The following is a 7,502-nucleotide window of genomic DNA, read 5'->3' as shown; positions in this document are numbered from 1 at the left end:
ATAAGCAGTTTTTCCTAACAAATGCATGATATAGCATGGGCTATCTCCGCAAGGAAACTTCAGATCTGCAAAAGTCATGGTTTTTCATCTTCGGGGAGGCAGGGGAACAGGAATATGTGTTTGTTTTTCGAATTTGAGCTCTTTCTGCAATGGGCACTTTTCATGCTCTAAGCAGTTTTTCCTAAAAAATGCAAGATATAGCATGGGCTATCTCCCCAAAGAAACTTCAGATCTGCAAAAGTCATGATTTTTTCGTCTTCGGGGAGGCAGGGGAACAGGAATATGTGTTTGTTTTTCGAATTTGAGCTCTATCTGCAATGCGCACTTTTCATGCTATAAGCAGTTTTTCCTAACAAATGCAAGATACAACATGGGCTATCTCCGCAAGGAGACATCCGATCTGCAAAAGTCATTGTTTTTGGGAGTTCAGTGAGCCGGGGGAACATGAATACGTGTTTGTTTTTCGAATTTGAGCTCTTTCTGCAATGGGCACTTTTCATGCTCTAAGCAGTTTTTCCTAACAAATGCAAGATATAGCATGGGCTATCTCCGCAAGAAAACTTCAGATCTGCAAAAGTCATGGTTTTTTGGTCTTCGGGGAGGCAGGGGAACAGGAATATGTGTTTGTTTTGCGAATTTGAGCTCTTTCTGCAATGGGCACTTTTCATACTATAAGCAGTTTTTCCTAACAAATGCAAGATATAGCATGGGCTATCTCCGCAAGGAAACTTCAGATCTGCAAAAGTCATGGTTTTTTCGTCTTCGGGGAGGCAGGGGAACAGGAATATGTGTTTGTGTTGCGAATTTGAGCTCTTTCTGCAATGGGCACTTTTCATGCTCTAAGCAGTTTTTCCTAACAAATGCAAGATATAGCATGGGCTATCTCCGCAAGGAAACTTCAGATCTGCAAAAGTCATGGTTTTTTGGTCTTCGGGGAGGCAGGGGAACATGAATATGCGTTTGTTTTTTGAATTTGAGCTCTTTCTGCAATGGGCACTTTTCATACTATAAGCAGTTTTTCCTAACAAATGCAAGATATAGCATGGGCTATCTCCGCAAGGAAACTTCAGATCTGCAAAACCCATGGTTTTTTGGTGTTCAGTGAGCGGGGGGAACATGAATACGTGTTTGTTTTTCGAATTTGAGCTCTTTCTGCAATGGGCACTTTTCATGCTCTAAGCAGTTTTTCCTAACAAATGCAAGATATAACATGGGCTATCTCCGCAAGGAAACTTCAGATCTGCAAAAGTCATGGTTTTTTGGTCTTCGGGGAGGCAGGGGAACATGAATATGTGTTTGTTTTTTGATTTTGAGCTCTTTCTGCAATGGGCACTTTTCATACTATAAGCAGTTTTTCCTAACAAATGCAAGATATAGCATGGGCTATCTCCGCAAGGAAACTTCAGATCTGCAAAAGTCATGGTTTTTCGTCTTCGGGGAGGCAGGGGAACAGGAATATGTGTTTGTTTTTTGAATTTGAGCTCTTTCTGCAATGGGCACTTTTCATACTATAAGCAGTTTTTCCTAACAAATGCATGATATAGCATGGGCTATCTCCGCAAGGAAACTTCAGATCTGCAAAACTCATGGTTTTTTGGTGTTCATTGAGCCGGGGGAACATGAATACGTGTTTGTTTTTCGAATTTGAGCTCTTTCTGCAATGGGCACTTTTCATGCTCTAAGCAGTTTTTCCTAACAAATGCAAGTTATAGCATGGGCAATCTCCGCAAGGAAACTTCACATCTGCAAAAGTCATGGTTTTTTGATCTTCGGGGAGGCAGGGGAACAGGAATATGTGTTTGTTTTTCGAATTTGAGCTCTTTCTGCAATGGGCACTTTTCATACTATAAGCAGTTTTTCCTAACAAATGGAAGATATAACATGGGCTATCTCCGCAAGGAAACTTCAGATCTGCAAAAGTCATGGTTTTTTGGTGTTCATTGAGCCGGGGGAACATGAATACGTGTTTGTTTTTCGAATTTGAGCTCTTTCTGCAATGGGCACTTTTCATGCTCTAAGCAGTTTTTCCTAACAAATGCAAGATATAGCATGGGCTATCTCCGCAAGGAAACTTCAGATCTGCAAAAGTCATGGTTTTTTGGTGTTCAGTGAGCCGGGGGAACATGAATATGCATTTGTTTTTTGAATTTGAGCTCTTTCTGCAATGGGCACTTTTCATGCTCTAAGCAGTTTTTCCTAACAAATGCAAGATATAGCATGGGCTATCTCCGCAAGGAAACTTCAGATCTGCAAAAGTCATGGTTTTTTGGTGTTCAGTGAGCTGGGGGAACATGAATACGTGTTTGTTTTTCGAATTTGAGCTCTTTCTGCAATGGGCACTTTTCATGCAGTTTTTCCTAACAAATGCAAGATATATCATGGGCTATCTCCGCAAGGAAACTTCAGATCTGCAAAACTCATGGTTTTTTGGTGTTCAGTGAGCTGGGGGAACATGAATACGTGTTTGTTTTTCGAATTTGAGCTCTTTCTGCAATGGGCACTTTTCATGCTCTAAGCAGTTTTTCCTAACAAATGCAAGTTATAGCATGGGCAATCTCCGCAAGGAAACTTCACATCTGCAAAAGTCATGGTTTTTTGATCTTCGGGGAGGCAGGGGAACAGGAATATGTGTTTGTTTTTCGAATTTGAGCTCTTTCTGCAATGGGCACTTTTCATACTATAAGCAGTTTTTCCTAACAAATGGAAGATATAACATGGGCTATCTCCGCAAGGAAACTTCAGATCTGCAAAAGTCATGGTTTTTTGGTGTTCATTGAGCCGGGGGAACATGAATACGTGTTTGTTTTTCGAATTTGAGCTCTTTCTGCAATGGGCACTTTTCATGCTCTAAGCAGTTTTTCCTAACAAATGCAAGATATAGCATGGGCTATCTCCGCAAGGAAACTTCACATCTGCAAAGGTCATGGTTTTTTGGTCTTCAGGGAGGCAGGGGAACAGGAATATGTGTTTGTTTTGCGAATTTGAGCTCTTTCTGCAATGGGCACTTTTCATACTATAAGCAGTTTTTCCTAACAAATGCAAGATATAGCATGGGCTATCTCCGCAAGGAAACTTCAGATCTGCAAAAGTCATGGTTTTTTCGTCTTCGGGGAGGCAGGGGAACAGGAATATGTGTTTGTGTTGCGAATTTGAGCTCTTTCTGCAATGGGCACTTTTCATGCTCTAAGCAGTTTTTCCTAACAAATGCAAGATATAGCATGGGCTATCTCCGCAAGGAAACTTCAGATCTGCAAAAGTCATGGTTTTTTGGTCTTCGGGGAGGCAGGGGAACATGAATATGCGTTTGTTTTTTGAATTTGAGCTCTTTCTGCAATGGGCACTTTTCATACTATAAGCAGTTTTTCCTAACAAATGCAAGATATAGCATGGGCTATCTCCGCAAGGAAACTTCAGATCTGCAAAACCCATGGTTTTTTGGTGTTCAGTGAGCGGGGGGAACATGAATACGTGTTTGTTTTTCGAATTTGAGCTCTTTCTGCAATGGGCACTTTTCATGCTCTAAGCAGTTTTTCCTAACAAATGCAAGATATAACATGGGCTATCTCCGCAAGGAAACTTCAGATCTGCAAAAGTCATGGTTTTTTGGTCTTCGGGGAGGCAGGGGAACATGAATATGTGTTTGTTTTTTGATTTTGAGCTCTTTCTGCAATGGGCACTTTTCATACTATAAGCAGTTTTTCCTAACAAATGCAAGATATAGCATGGGCTATCTCCGCAAGGAAACTTCAGATCTGCAAAAGTCATGGTTTTTCGTCTTCGGGGAGGCAGGGGAACAGGAATATGTGTTTGTTTTTTGAATTTGAGCTCTTTCTGCAATGGGCACTTTTCATACTATAAGCAGTTTTTCCTAACAAATGCAAGATATAACATGGGCTATCTCCGCAAGGAAACTTCAGATCTGCAAAAGTCATGGTTTTTTGGTGTTCATTGAGCCGGGGGAACATGAATACGTGTTTGTTTTTCGAATTTGAGCTCTTTCTGCAATGGGCACTTTTCATGCTCTAAGCAGTTTTTCCTAACAAATGCAAGATATAGCATGGGCTATCTCCGCAAGGAAACTTCAGATCTGCAAAGGTCATGGTTTTTTGGTCTTCAGGGAGGCAGGGGAACAGGAATATGTGTTTGTTTTGCGAATTTGAGCTCTTTCTGCAATGGGCACTTTTCATGCTCTAAGCAGTTTTTCCTAACAAATGCAAGATATAGCATGGGCTATCTCCGCAAGGAAACTTCAGATCTGCAAAAGTCATGTTTTTTTGGTCTTCGGGGAGGCAGGGGAACATGAATATGCGTTTGTTTTTTTGAATTTGAGCTCTTTCTGCAATGGGCACTTTTCATACTATAAGCAGTTTTTCCTAACAAATGCAAGATATAGCATGGGCTATCTCCGCAAGGAAACTTCAGATCTGCAAAACCCATGGTTTTTTGGTGTTCAGTGAGCGGGGGGAACATGAATACGTGTTTGTTTTTCGAATTTGAGCTCTTTCTGCAATGGGCACTTTTCATGCTCTAAGCAGTTTTTCCTAACAAATGCAAGATATAACATGGGCTATCTCCGCAAGGAAACTTCAGATCTGCAAAAGTCATGGTTTTTTGGTCTTCGGGGAGGCAGGGGAACATGAATATGTGTTTGTTTTTTGATTTTGAGCTCTTTCTGCAATGGGCACTTTTCATACTATAAGCAGTTTTTCCTAACAAATGCAAGATATAGCATGGGCTATCTCCGCAAGGAAACTTCAGATCTGCAAAAGTCATGGTTTTTCGTCTTCGGGGAGGCAGGGGAACAGGAATATGTGTTTGTTTTGCGAATTTGAGCTCTATCTGCAATGGGCACTTTTCATGCTATAAGCAGTTTTTCCTAACAAATGCATGATATAGCATGGGCTATCTCCGCAAGGAAACTTCAGATCTGCAAAAGTCATGGTTTTTCATCTTCGGGGAGGCAGGGGAACAGGAATATGTGTTTGTTTTTCGAATTTGAGCTCTTTCTGCAATGGGCACTTTTCATGCTCTAAGCAGTTTTTCCTAACAAATGCAAGATATAGCATGGGCTATCTCCGCAAGGAAACTTCAGATCTGCAAAAGTCATGGTTTTTTGGTCTTCGGGGAGGCAGGGGAACATGAATATGCGTTTGTTTTTCGAATTTGAGCTCTTTCTGCAATGGGCACTTTTCATACTATAAGCAGTTTTTCCTAACAAATGCAAGATATAGCATGGGCTATCTCCGCAAGGAAACTTCAGATCTGCAAAACCCATGGTTTTTTGGTGTTCAGTGAGCGGGGGGAACATGAATACGTGTTTGTTTTTCGAATTTGAGCTCTTTCTGCAATGGGCACTTTTCATGCTCTAAGCAGTTTTTCCTAACAAATGCAAGATATAACATGGGCTATCTCCGCAAGGAAACTTCAGATCTGCAAAAGTCATGGTTTTTTGGTCTTCGGGGAGGCAGGGGAACATGAATATGTGTTTGTTTTTTGATTTTGAGCTCTTTCTGCAATGGGCACTTTTCATACTATAAGCAGTTTTTCCTAACAAATGCAAGATATAGCATGGGCTATCTCCGCAAGGAAACTTCAGATCTGCAAAAGTCATGGTTTTTCGTCTTCGGGGAGGCAGGGGAACAGGAATATGTGTTTGTTTTTTGAATTTGAGCTCTTTCTGCAATGGGCACTTTTCATACTATAAGCAGTTTTTCCTAACAAATGCATGATATAGCATGGGCTATCTCCGCAAGGAAACTTCAGATCTGCAAAAGTCATGGTTTTTCATCTTCGGGGAGGCAGGGGAACAGGAATATGTGTTTGTTTTTCGAATTTGAGCTCTTTCTGCAATGGGCACTTTTCATGCTCTAAGCAGTTTTTCCTAACAAATGCAAGATATAGCATGGGCTATCTCCCCAAAGAAACTTCAGATCTGCAAAAGTCATGATTTTTTCGTCTTCGGGGAGGCAGGGGAACAGGAATATGTGTTTGTTTTTCGAATTTGAGCTCTATCTGCAATGCGCACTTTTCATGCTATAAGCAGTTTTTCCTAACAAATGCAAGATACAACATGGGCTATCTCCGCAAGGAGCCATCCGATCTGCAAAAGTCATTGTTTTTGGGAGTTCAGTGAGCCGGGGGAACATGAATACGTGTTTGTTTTTCGAATTTGAGCTCTTTCTGCAATGGGCACTTTTCATGCTCTAAGCAGTTTTTCCTAACAAATGCAAGATATAGCATGGGCTATCTCCGCAAGAAAACTTCAGATCTGCAAAAGTCATGGTTTTTTGGTCTTCGGGGAGGCAGGGGAACAGGAATATGTGTTTGTTTTGCGAATTTGAGCACTTTCTGCAATGGGCACTTTTCATACTATAAGCAGTTTTTCCTAACAAATGCAAGATATAGCATGGGCTATCTCCGCAAGGAAACTTCAGATCTGCAAAAGTCATGGTTTTTTCGTCTTCGGGGAGGCAGGGGAACAGGAATATGTGTTTGTGTTGCGAATTTGAGCTCTTTCTGCAATGGGCACTTTTCATGCTCTAAGCAGTTTTTCCTAACAAATGCAAGATATAGCATGGGCTATCTCCGCAAGGAAACTTCAGATCTGCAAAAGTCATGGTTTTTTGGTCTTCGGGGAGGCAGGGGAACATGAATATGCGTTTGTTTTTTGAATTTGAGCTCTTTCTGCAATGGGCACTTTTCATACTATAAGCAGTTTTTCCTAACAAATGCAAGATATAGCATGGGCTATCTCCGCAAGGAAACTTCAGATCTGCAAAACCCATGGTTTTTTGGTGTTCAGTGAGCGGGGGGAACATGAATACGTGTTTGTTTTTCGAATTTGAGCTCTTTCTGCAATGGGCACTTTTCATGCTCTAAGCAGTTTTTCCTAACAAATGCAAGATATAGCATGGGCTATCTCCGCAAGGAAACTTCAGATCTGCAAAAGTCATGGTTTTTTGGTCTTCGGGGAGGCAGGGGAACATGAATATGCATTTGTTTTTTGAATTTGAGCTCTTTCTGCAATGGGCACTTTTCATGCTCTAAGCAGTTTTTCCTAACAAATGCAAGATATAGCATGGGCTATCTCCGCAAGGAAACTTCAGATCTGCAAAAGTCATGGTTTTTTGGTGTTCAGTGAGCTGGGGGAACATGAATACGTGTTTGTTTTTCGAATTTGAGCTCTTTCTGCAATGGGCACTTTTCATGCTCTAAGCAGTTTTTCCTAACAAATGCAAGATATATCATGGGCTATCTCCACAAGGAAACTTCAGATCTGCAAAACTCATGGTTTTTTGGTGTTCAGTGAGCTGGGGGAACATGAATACGTGTTTGTTTTTCAAATTTGAGCTCTTTCTGCAATGGGCACTTTTCATGCTCTAAGCAGTTTTTCCTAACAAATGCAAGTTATAGCATGGGCAATCTCCGCAAGGAAACTTCACATCTGCAAAAGTCATGGTTTTTTGATCTTCGGGGAGGCAGGGGAACAGGAATATGTGTTT

Source organism: Vipera berus (assembly GCF_964194415.1).
Source record: "Vipera berus genome assembly, chromosome: 11".
In the NCBI taxonomy this organism is placed as follows: domain Eukaryota; kingdom Metazoa; phylum Chordata; class Lepidosauria; order Squamata; family Viperidae; genus Vipera; species Vipera berus.
Note: the sequence above shows the minus strand (reverse complement) of the source record.